The sequence below is a fragment of the Loxodonta africana genome, chromosome X (assembly GCF_030014295.1).
Source record: "Loxodonta africana isolate mLoxAfr1 chromosome X, mLoxAfr1.hap2, whole genome shotgun sequence".
In the NCBI taxonomy this organism is placed as follows: domain Eukaryota; kingdom Metazoa; phylum Chordata; class Mammalia; order Proboscidea; family Elephantidae; genus Loxodonta; species Loxodonta africana.
In genome coordinates this window covers 77,673,392-77,685,691 of record NC_087369.1, presented here as the reverse complement: position 1 = coordinate 77,685,691, position 12,300 = coordinate 77,673,392, and positions in this window count along the sequence as shown.

Here is a 12,300-nt window from a genome sequence, read left to right as displayed (position 1 = left end):
ATTTTGAGTGCCCTTTTTTTTTTTTATGAATATAGGTTTTTGTGTGGTAGATCCAACTATACTAGTTTAGATGATCCCTTTCTAACTAATAGTGAATTTACTTGGGCAATCTCTTGTTTAGATTCCTGGGGAATGCGTGGGCAATGCACTTTGAGAAATTAGGATTATCTTTAGATAAAGTCATAGTAAATACCAGAAAGGTAATATTAGTTTGCTATCCTTTGTAAAATGAGAGTCAGAAGTAAGCCCATTGTCCAACACTCAGGATATGGTTGGTAAATTTAATTCCTACTTACAGTATATTTGAATTGGAGAAATCTGTAAAAAAATTTATCAATCACTATGGGACAAATAACAGACAAAGTTGCTAGCGGGATGGAAACACAACAGTGATCTCTGACCTCATTAAACCAAGGTGACATGAGATAACAAAATAGCCTTAGATTTTTATTTATTGGTCCAAGAAAGTATAATACGTGCTGTAGCAAATACCTCTTCTTGCACTTAGAGAAATAACACAGGAGAAGTAGAACTGGATATACGTTACATTGGGTCACAAGCTACCTGGTTACATACTATAACACCCTTACGGACACCAGATTTATCTGCACTACTACAAGTAGTATTCTTAATCTACATCCTGATAGTATTAGGCATAATAAAATTTATCCTCTATTGTCTTAACACCTAAAATGCAAAAGAAGGCCTTGGGCTAAAATGTTGATGTATATTGTCTGCTCACTTTGAGAAAGCAATTGATGAGAACATGGCTCTTAAGATCCTGGTGAAGAACCAAATGGTATCCAGTGGAAAACCAGCACCGTGAGTTTAAAGGGCCCGCCATGGTCACCATCTAGAAGCTTGATTAACTCCAGGTATTGATCATCGATGTGGCATCTCTAATCTCCGATCAAAAGGATGGAATGATTTAGGAAATAATATTGGAGTCATTATTCCCTGTCCTTGAGCATAGAGAATGTGACCCAGCTGGAGCTGGGCTCACAGGAGCTCACAAGGACTCACAAGGACACATCCCTTGGGCCCTGAGATAAAGACAATAGATAGAATAATCTTGGAAAAATATCTTTTAGGGAAACTTTCACATAAACCAGAACACAACAGACTTTCCACTCTTATCTTTTTCTATTAACGTATAGTGAATAGAAATTTCTTGGGCCAGTGAAGACCCTCCTGACTGTCATTACTGAAACTGTACCAATGATCATTAAGAAAGACAATTCAAAATGTAAGGTGACAGTTTCTAGCCAATCTGTGAAAAGGTAAAGCTTTCAATGGTTTTGCCCATTTGTAATGTTAATATATACCCACGATTCTGTAACCCTCCTCAGGCCCTGGCAGACATGGCTCTAGCAGCATGCTTGTCCATTTCCCACTTTTGTCTTTTTGAATATATGCCAAATAAAACTTTCTTTTTGCTTTACTAAACTTTGTGATGTTTTCCCCCTACAACAGAACAGAAGACCTCAAGCACCCTTTTCTAAATTGAGCTCAGACATTTGCTGAGAATTGAGTCCTACAGGCAGGAGAGAGAAAAGGAAGAAGAGAGAGCCCAAGAGAATGCTGCTGATAATGAGCTCTCAAGGCCCTGTGGGACTCCAAGAGCCTACTCAAACAGCAGCAGCGGCTCCTCCAACACCATGTAGGAGTGGGAGCAGGAAAAAGCACAGCCTGAATCCTGGGTTCAAGTCCAGATTCAGCCACTTGGTAACCTTGAGGACCGTGGTCAAGTCACTTCCCATCTCTGACTCTACATATCATCATCTGTAAGTGGAGATAATACTGCTTACATCTCCGGGCTGAGATGAAGTAAAGATGAAAGAGATGGTATATGGCAACCATGCGGCACAGGGGTAGCACCAAGCAAGTGCTTAACACCCTCTTTCCCACAGGCCCCATATGGCTATTATCCATGCCCTGAGTACAGACAGCTTTGTTGGCCTGGGGCTGCTATGTTTGATATCTGTCTCCTAGCTTCCGTCATCATGCTCATTTCTCATTTTGGGCCTACCCATTTCCCCTTCCCCCTGCCTAATGGTATCCTGATTTCTTTTTTGAGGAATTAAGTTCTGACCTGGTTGCATAGTGGTTAAGTACTACAGCTGCTAACCAAAAGGTCGGCAGTTCGAATCCACCAGGAGCTCCTTGGAAACTCTGTGGGGCAGTTCTACTCTTTTCTATAGGGTCACTATGAGTAGGAATTGACTCAAGGGTAACTGGTTTTTGTTTTGTTTTGTTTTTTTTCAATGGGAAGTTATCTGAGGCGACTACTTCAGTTGTGGAGGTTGAGGGAGCTGGCGCATGACTGAGTAATGACATAAGTGGAGTGGCGTGTATTCACTACAGTGGCTGTGTGGCAGTGATGGCTGTGCTGGTTGCAAGACAGGAACTGTGCTTTCTGTTTCTTGAGCCTTTGGAGACTCCTTAGCCTCTCCTTACTCTCTTATTCTGCCCTGGTCTCCAGCTTCCGTGAGTTTTGTAAATCCCCCGTGCATAAGTCTTGATACAAATTCCATTTTCGTTCAAGTTGACCAGAGCTTGGCTTCTGTGTGTTCACTCAGAACCCTAACTCAGTTACCCCCACTAGACTGTGGGAGCAGACACCCTGTCCTAGTTTCCTTGTCTTCCTTCTCAGTGCCTAGCTGGGGCCACACAGAGCACACACTCACTTGCTATCTCCTGGTCAGTGACCTGGAGAAAGGCAGCTATGCTTTACCAGAGGCATGGAAAGAAGTCACCCAACATGGATGCAGGGGTCTGGAAAGGATGACTTCCAGAAGTGTTGGTCAGCTTCAGGCAGAGTTACTGGCCTGAGAAGATATTAACCATCCTCTGGAAACACGTGTTCACTTCCAGTATAGGGCATGGCTCAGAGCTGGCACTCGGTTTCTAGCAGTTTGTTCTTGGTTTATAGTTCTGCTACTGTTGGACCAAGAAGACAAAGGTCAGTGAAGAAGTACCAGGCCCCCACCTGCAGGCCAGGGCTAGCAAAGCAGACCAGGCAGCTGAGGAAAAGCAGAAACTGTGGATTTGCTCACAATAGACATAGAGATGTAGAGCTGGGTTCATTTCTTGCACAAATTGGATTACTCTATGTGTCGGAATCGACTCTATGAGTCGGAATCAACTCAACGGCACTGGGTTTGGTTTTTTGTTTTTTATGTGCATGTATGTTTTACAACTTACTTTTTTAACTTAGCAGTATATGTGGGGCATCTTTCCATGTCCACATGTGTTGATCTAATTTATTCTTTTTAGCTGCCACATTGGATTCCATAGTATGGAATAGGTTATTAAGCCAGTCTCCTAATGATGGCTAGTTGGATTATGTACAATTTCTCCTTCTTATAAACAGTGTAATTGTACATTATCATTGTGCATGTGTGAGTATTCCTGTAGGATAGTTACCCAGAAGAGGAATGCTGGGTTAAATGGTTATATAATATCTTATTATACTTTTGTCCCCCGACTAGACTATAAACTCCATGAGGACAGGGTCAGGATGTGACCATCTTTGCATCTGCAGGACTGGGAGAGAGGGAGGGAAACACAGAAGAGAAGAAGGAGGGAATTATGGGAACCTCCTGGCTCTCAGGCAGTAGGATGCTTATTTTCCACCTGGTTTTCTTGGGGGAAAACATCTCAGACCCTGGTTCTGGCCTGAGGACATAGGGCACTGAATTAACAGACATTTTTCTGGATCTCTGGATTGTGTCCACATGTGGGCACACTGCAGAGGAATCCTGGCTTGGTTTAGCCAAGGCCAGAGCTGGCAGTCTCACTCCCCAAACCGAGCTGGAACAGAATCAGAGACAGGGGGTTAGGGAGCACCTTTCCCCTTCCCATTGCCTCCCTTCCCAACTGCCCCCCAAAAACCAAAGTCTCAGCCCCTTCCATCAGGCTGCACACCTCCACAATGCATGTCTCGGCATAGTCAGGCATGGAGTCCAGAGAGCTTGCAAAGTGCAGAGCTCACTGGCAGCATGGGGAAGGGGCTGGATAGAGTGGAGGCCAGAAGCAGGGATTTTTTCCTTAATAGCTACCTGGTGCCCCAACTCACTGGCGGCTCTGTCTAAAAGCTGGCCTACCTGCCTACTCCCTGCCCCTCCTCCTAGAGGAGCCTTCATCTTCAAAGCTTTTTGGGAAACAGTTAATTAACCCCCACAGCCCTACCACCTGCTCAGGAGGCTGCTGATTCCCTCATCTCCGTGGGGCAGGGAAAGAGGAGCGCCAGTGAAACTGAAGCCTAGAGATAGCGTGTGGAGGTGGGACTGAATTGAACCCAGGCTCTCAGACAAGGACACAGCCTTCCCTATCGATTCCTCCAATCCCTGTCCGTCAAATGGCTGATGGGACCCTGGAAGCCAAGCCATGCACCTAAGGGACTAGGACTTCAAGAGCTTATCTTCAAACATAATTATTTTGGGATAAATCACACCATCTCACTGTGCTTCAGTTCCCTCACCTTTATAAGGGATATTAATAGTACCTAGCTGTCAGGACTATGGGAACCACCTAATGGGACAATGAAAGAGGAAATGCTCTGTGAACTGGAAGAAATCAGGCGTATCAGGGAGCTGTTTCAGGGATGGAGGAAGGGGGGAGGGGCCGAGTAGAAAAAGGGGCTTTAAGGGGGCAGTGGGTGGATAGTTGGGGTACCTTGAGCTCTGAGAGTAGGGGTTACTACCTAGCACTGGGGAGAGAGAGAGGAGCAGGCCTAGTAGCGGGTAGCCTTGCTCCCTGGCACCTTCTTTTCTTTTCTCGGCTTATTCCCACTCTTATTCTTCCCCAAGTTACACACACACACACACTCAACACTCATCTGCACATGCATGTGCATATGTGTACACAGATAAGCTTACACACGTGCACACGCACAAAGACACCCGAATGAGCATGAGCAGACTGTGAGGGTACCTTGTACCTTTCTATACAGCTATGCCCACAGTAATCCAGCCACACAATGATGCCCCCGCCCAGATGTCCAGGGTCTAAATGAACCCAGGGAGGGTCGAATGGGAATTAGGTGGCGAGTGAGTTGAGTGTCAAAGGAAAGAGGCTCCTTAAGTAACTCTATCTTTGCTGCTGTTGTTTTTCTGACCACCACAACACTTTGTGTCTCTTTCTTAGGGCAAGAACTACAATTCTCCTGTTTTAGTTATTATCCACATGTCTTATCTCCCCTATGAGACTAGAAGCTTCCTGAAGGTAGTATCCCCAGTCCCTAGCACACTGGGGATTAGCATGCACTGTATGTCCTCTCTGTGCTTGGCATGGAGCCATGGGGATGGGAAATCCTTTAATCTTCACATCAAAGTGCGAAGTCAGCAGCTTCTTCCCCACTTTATGGATAAGGAAACTGAGGTTTAGAGAGGGGAAGTTACTTGCCCACAGTCACAAAGCTAAGTTGAAGCAGACCCAGGGAGTCAGCCAAAGTCAGTGTTCCTCCTTCTCTTAAAGCCTGCTGCTTTTTCTCTGGGAGTTTTGAGGGGGTTCTCTGGGGTGGGGGTGGAAGCTGGGTGGGGCAAGTGCCTCTTTTGGGGTTCAGCAGAATCAGGCTACGGTAGCCTTACTTGGAGGACTGTTTAGCTCTCAGATAACTACACCTACTCTCCCCGTTCTCTGCAAGGAGCTCAGAGGCAGGGGCCATTTTCCCTGCATACCAGGAGAGTCAGGGGGTGGCTTTAGGTTATGCAGGCCACAGAAAGGAAATCCTGGACATTGGCAGCAGAGTATGGAGCAAAACTAGACTGAGCCAGGCCCCACGGGGTGATCAAGGGAAGGCTGATCTGAGGCCTGTTGACACTCCGACCACCAGTCTCTCTAACCTCCTCCTCAAGCATGGGCCCTGGGGTCAGGAAGGAGGGTTCAGAGCACTAGTGAGAAACTGAGCCCCTCGGAATCCAGGCCAGTGGCTGGGTCCCTGTGCCTGGGCCTTGTGGGTGGAGCAGGAGGCAGCCTGGCGCCTGGTAGGAGGGGCCACCAAGTGAGCAGCCCTCACCCAGGAGGAAGAAGGGACTGGAAGTCCAGAGCAGGAGCCTTGTTTCTCTGGAGGAGAAACCTTCAAACACTAATTGGTAGTTGCAAGTAATTAAAGTAATTTACTCAGATTATAAAGAAATTTCTTAAGAGTGATTAAGCAACTCTGGCTGTGTATGGTTTTTGGTAATCACTTCCCCAGGCGGATCAGTGCACTTGGCAGGGTGTAATAGGGATGCTTACGTCTGATGGGTCCTGATTCCTCTGCATGGGGTGGGGGGGGGGGGGTCACAGAGGGTGGAGTGTTAGGAGACTGCTGTGACGCCCTGGTGGAGACTGAACTCAGGTCTGGGTGTACGCGAGTGGACATGTATGCCAGGCAACCTCGGAGGCACAGGTGCACCCACACAGATGCATGTGTGGACATATGCACACACATACACACGCCATCACAGTTACCCCTAGACCCAGATTCTCCAGATGCACAGACAAAAAGAGACCCTGACAGTCAGGTCCCTGTAGATACAGCAGCTTGTATCAATCACACATATAATACTATAGTCACGTCTGGACACTAATGCAAATCACAGTCGCCAGGCACAGATGCTGGTATGGATACCTACACCTACTCATAGACACACCCAGACACTGTAGCGATTATCTCACGTGTTTACCATCATGCATACACACAGTTGTCAGTGCACCCAGAGACAGACACATATTTACATAAAGAAATGCATAGCCATAGACAGAGTGACACACGTGGACAGACACATGTATACAATCACACACGGATGCAGAAATCTGCCTTGACCCAGACAAACAGAGCCCTAAATGCTTAGACTCAGACGCATGTACAGACCCCGCATCACAAGCACAATTGCAATTTGACTTAGATGCCCAGCACACACACACACAGGCTCATGTGCACACACACAGAACCATATATAGACAAGACTTGTACACATTCTCTCACACACACCTTGTTCTGCAGTGTGGCTCAACTGCTCCCCACTCCTCTCAAATTGTACTCAGAGGTGGCTGAGTCAGGGCCTCTGTGTTCACAGGAACCCTGCTCTGTGGGTCTCTCAGCCCAGTCATTTCTACCCAGGTCAAGCCAGGTGAATTGGAGGTGGGTTGGAGGTGGAAGTGGAAAGAGAATGGGCGGGAGCTGAGGCATGCTGGGATGACCTATGAGGAGCCTGATGCAGGATGTAGGTAATAGGGCACAGGCTCCGAATCCCAGAACACCACTTTCTAGCTATGTGACCTTTGCCATGTCCCTTCACATTACTAAGCCTTAGTTTCCTCATCTGCAAAATGGGCACGATTGTCACGAGGTTGAAACAAAATAATCTATGTAGAAGTACTTTGCACATAGTAGGCCAGCAGAAAATGGGAATTTCCTTTCTCTGAGTCTTCAGGGGCTGCCTAAGTTGCCCCTTAGCTAGCAGAAAACCTCCTCTGAAACCCTTTGTGTAAAGTAGGTGGGAATTGGCTCTGATTTACCTTCTAAGGTTCTCAGAGGCCCAGAATCTTTGTTCCTCAAGGCTGTAAAGTCTGACAAAAAGCTGTGAGTGGCAAGAGTCTTTCTAGCCATCAGGAGCCCTGGCCTCTGGTTCTGGCTCAGTCTCTTACTTAATGTATAGTTGTATAACGCTCCCCACCCCCTTTCCTTCCCTTCTCCAGGTCTCCTTTTCCTTCTCTGCGTTTCTGGACAGTGTGGGGACAGGATGGGGGGATGGCTTAGAGGATCTGTAAGCTTTCCCCCAGTGCTGACATTCTAGGGTTCATGTAAATGATCCGCTTGAATCTAGGCAAACTTGAATGATGACTGTTACTCTGACCACAGAGGTTCTCAGCTATCTCCAGGGCCTATTGATGGTGAGGAAGGTTGGAGGTGTGAACTGGTCATGAGGGAGCCTTACTGGAGAATACAGGAGCCCCAAGCCAGGCATAAAAGACAGAGAGAATGAAGTTAGAAGCAGTGTACATGGGACCATGGAAGAAAAGGGGTTTGGGAAAGGCCTATGAGAATGGCTGTCCCAGCCCCATTTCCATTTCAGTGAATGCCAAGGGCAACTGAAACTCTACTCTTGTGACCCTTTGAGACTTCCCCAGAGTTATTATTCTGGTGACTACTCCCCCCCCCCGCCATGTCCTGAGTAGCCATAAAGTCCTTAAAACACAAAAGGGCCTAAGGATTTGTTGCAGAGGCAGTGGGGAGGAGAGATGCTGAACACTATCTCCCCTTTCCCATTGGATAGGCTGCAGAGTGGGTGGGGCAGCTGAGAAGTAGAAAGAGAGCTGAAGCTACTGCTTGTGTCTTGTGGAAGGAAGCAGGGTCCCCTCAAGGCAGAAGTGGGCTCCAGAGTGTGCCAGGCTCTGTGGATTTCCAGCTCCCTCCCCACAAGGGCCCAGGTCTCCTCACCACACTATTCTTCATTTGGCTACAAAGATTTGAACACAAGTTGGGGACCCAGGTTCACGGTACCATCTCTGGGTCCTAGCGCACATCTGTTGTTTCAGCCTCTTAACAGTTCCATGGAGGTGGGGGCATTATTTTGGCACTGGCAGAGAGCACTGGATGCCCTGGTGGAGCTTAACCTTGAATTATGTCAGGATGCTGGCAAGCCCTAAACCTTGAGACCCACTCCCAGTGACTCCTGAGCCTGATGCTAGGACATCTGTTCCTGAAGCCAGAAAGGGCTCTGGCATAGATACTGCCCCTAGGCAGCCCTGGCACTCAGTCTGGAACAACAAAGGTCAAGGGTCCCAAGGAACTTCACCATGAAGGCCTGGTCTGCTGAAACAATTTCGCTCCTGACAAGCACCAATACATCCGTGCCACCCTCTTCCCCTCTTTCCTCTCCTCCACCAAGAGTGACCCAGCTTGTAACTATTCTCCTTGGACACTAATGTCTGTGGGGCAGTGAAAGGAACACTGCCTTTAGAGTCAGAAAAAGCTGGATTCAAATCCTGGTCCTGCATTTTCTGTCTGTGGGTGATCTTAGGCAAGTTACTTTATCTTTCTGAATGAGCCTCAGATCCCGCATTATTAAAATGGTCATAATAACCCCTTGGCCTCAAAGGCTTGCCTTGAGGGATGAATGAGATTAATATGTTCAAAAGCCCTTAACATAGGCCCTGGTACATAGTTGGCCTTCAAAGTGGATTAGTTTCCCCCTGTGGCCATCCACAGTCTCCTAGAAGGAGCTTCTAGTCCAAGGAGTCCCAGATTTCTACCCTAGGACTTCACATGGCCCTTTTATTTCCAGCTTAGCTCATTGCTGCCGATCCTGTGCCTTCTTGTTCTCTGAGCCTCTTGAGGTCATTGTGTGCACAGCTTAATTCCAAAGAGAAGAATCCTTCACTCAGATTGAGCTGGAAGGGAAGATAATCTTCTCTTAGAGCTTTCTAGAGACGATATTGCCCCCCAAATCTAAGGCCTCAGGTCCCTGCATTACTTGCCCCTCTGGGTCGGAAATCTCAGTCTCTCCAACTGCAGTTCTAGTACACTCCTTATCCTGCTGTCAGGAAGAGGGGAACAGCTGGTTCCCATCCTCCAAGTAATAAGCCTGCTCAAATCGCAAAGCAAATCGTTTTCCAAAATCATTAGGCCACAAAGATTCTATTCAGCTGCAATGTTTGCATTAGCCCCGCCCTCATTTCCCAGAGACTGGAAGACATTTAAAGAGACAGTGGTACAGAGAGACACTGGGGAGATTGAGAGATCTCGGCTCAGAGGCCTGTACAGTTTTTCCCAGAGAAAGAGTGAGCCAGCAAGACAGTCTCAGAGAAGGAAGACCCCTCAGCCCAGATACTGGAGCTTTAGAGGGACTTGGGATCTTCATACTTTTTGAGATGACTTTAAGCAGCTGCTCAATCACAGAAGGAAGAACCAGGCTGGACTGAAAGCTTCCAGGTGCCTAGTCCTGTGCTAACAGGGGAGAGAAAGGATGAAGAGGTGCTCCCTGATGTTGGGGACCTTGCAGTCTAGTTAAAGAGACAGCACACATAGAGCTACACATGTCAAGTTAAATAATACAAGGGTTCTTAACAACAATGCAAGAGATGTCATCAGACAGCATGTGCTCTGAGGCCAGATAGAGGGGCTTGGGGACTAAGTGTTAGAGGCCTATAAAGCAGGGAGAAACCACAGTGTTCTTTCCTCTGCCAACACTGCCACATCTGCCCAAGGGAGTGGGGAAGAGCTGTTTTCCTCTCTCCCAGTCATAAAAATGTCATCACCTTTTGGGATTCTGGGAGACCTCCCAATTGATCAGTGCCTAACCTGGAATTTCCCCAGTGAATTGGGTCAAGTGGTGGCAACTTGGGGCTCTTGGCCACTTAATCTCCTCCTTAGGGCTGGTTTGGTGCACAGAGTAGTTAAAGTGTTGGGGGAGGCCACAATCTCTTGGTGAGGCTCAAAGGGAGGGAAAGTAGCTACTTCTAGTTGTGGAGTGCCTACCATGTGCCTGCAGAAGGTGCCTTGGTTCTTGGCAACCCTTAGGGCCACTGAATCATGCAATTGCTGTAGGGAGCATTTCTCACATCACCAAAGATAGCTGCCTGGAGCCCAAACCTACAGCTACCACCACCACCAATGACATGATTTCTTCTACCCTCATCGTCGGCGCCGTCACTACCATCACCATTATCACAAACATAAAATCCATCATCACTGTCCTCATTCACATCAACTTTCACATTTGTATCATTACTGTTATCACTTACAACCACCAATATTGCCAATGATGTAATTTCCACCCACTGTTCTAATCTCCTCCACCACCATCTCTGGAATACATTTAGTTATTTAAAATCTTAATTGTCACCGGGCTCTGTCCAGGGAGAATATCAGAAGCCCAATCCCTGCCCTCTAGTCAAAGACTGACAGACTAACATAGATGTGTGCATGTGGGACCTACCCAAAAAACCTGTATACCCATCATGCTGTTGACACGTATTTAAGTGTGTATTCAGGTTGAAGCCAGTGCCCTGCCGAGGCCTGGAATACAAAGCGAGGGGCAGGGTTGAGGGAATTCTGGAGCTCAGCTGGGGCAAGCAATGTTATCCTGGTTGATCTGGGCATGGCAGAGCCTGGCATTATACCCACTATAGCTATGCTTCCAGTTTTCCCCCCATCAGGGCTGTGGGCTCTGGTAAGGGCTGAGAGGAGGGATGGTAAAGAAGGTATACATTTAAGGGGCATTGGGAAGGGGTGGGTGGGGCCAAGGGGAACCACCTGATAGAGATGCCTGGGGGTTGGCGGACCCTGAAGCCTTGAAGTTTCCTTGCTCCCACAGCTCCCATGAAAACCTGTGCCCACATGTCTGTGGTGAGAAGGTGACTCATGCCAGGCTACTAGCTGAGAAGACCTCCAGGGCAAGGTGTGAGAGGCGGCCTAGGACATGCCTTCCTAAGACTCTAATAGCATGTGTGATTATGTGAGTGTGTTTAAGAGAGAGAGAGAATGTGTGTGTGTCTGTCGGGAATGGGGAAATATGTGCCTCTTTCTTTCTTAGCAAACCCTGGATACTAAGGATAGGACAGTGCCAGCTTCAGGCTGAGGATGGTAGAGGGACTCCTTAGCTTGTGCCCCTGGGGAAAAGTCATGCCAGCCCAAGACACTTTGTTTTTGTTAGCTGCTAGTAAGTCGACTCCAACTCATGGTGTCCTTATGTACAACAGAACAAAATGTTGCCTGGTCCTGCATCATCCTCACAATCACTGGCATGTTCCGGTCCATCGTTGTGGCTACTGTGCCAATCCATCTCACTGAGGATCTCCCTCGCCCTTGTTGACCCTTTTCTTCTTCACCAAACACAGTGTCCTCTAGCGACTGGTTCCTCTTGATGATGTGTCCAAAGAAAGCAAGTCAGACAATGCTCTGTTGTGACACATAAAGTTTTCATTGGCTAATTTTGGAAGTAGATCACCAGGCCTTTCTTCCTAGTCTGTCTTAGTCTAGAAGCTCTGCTGAAACCTGTCTACCATGGGTGACCCTGCTGGTTTTTGAAATACTGGTGGCATAGCTTCTAGCATCATAGCAACATGTAAACCATCAGAGTATGACAAACAGACAGATGTGTGGTGGTAAGGCATTTTAGTAGTTTCTGTTGCCCAGAGGACAGCACCAGCCTCTGCTCCTTGAACTGCATCCCATCAATTCAGTAATGCCCAAAAGAAGAGGGAACTGGCCATGGCCGTTCTCCATGTATACGAATGGAAAATGGCCTCAAGAATATTTATACCCCCCAAGAGACAATGAACATCTTCCCTCCCTCTCCTGGAAGCCAG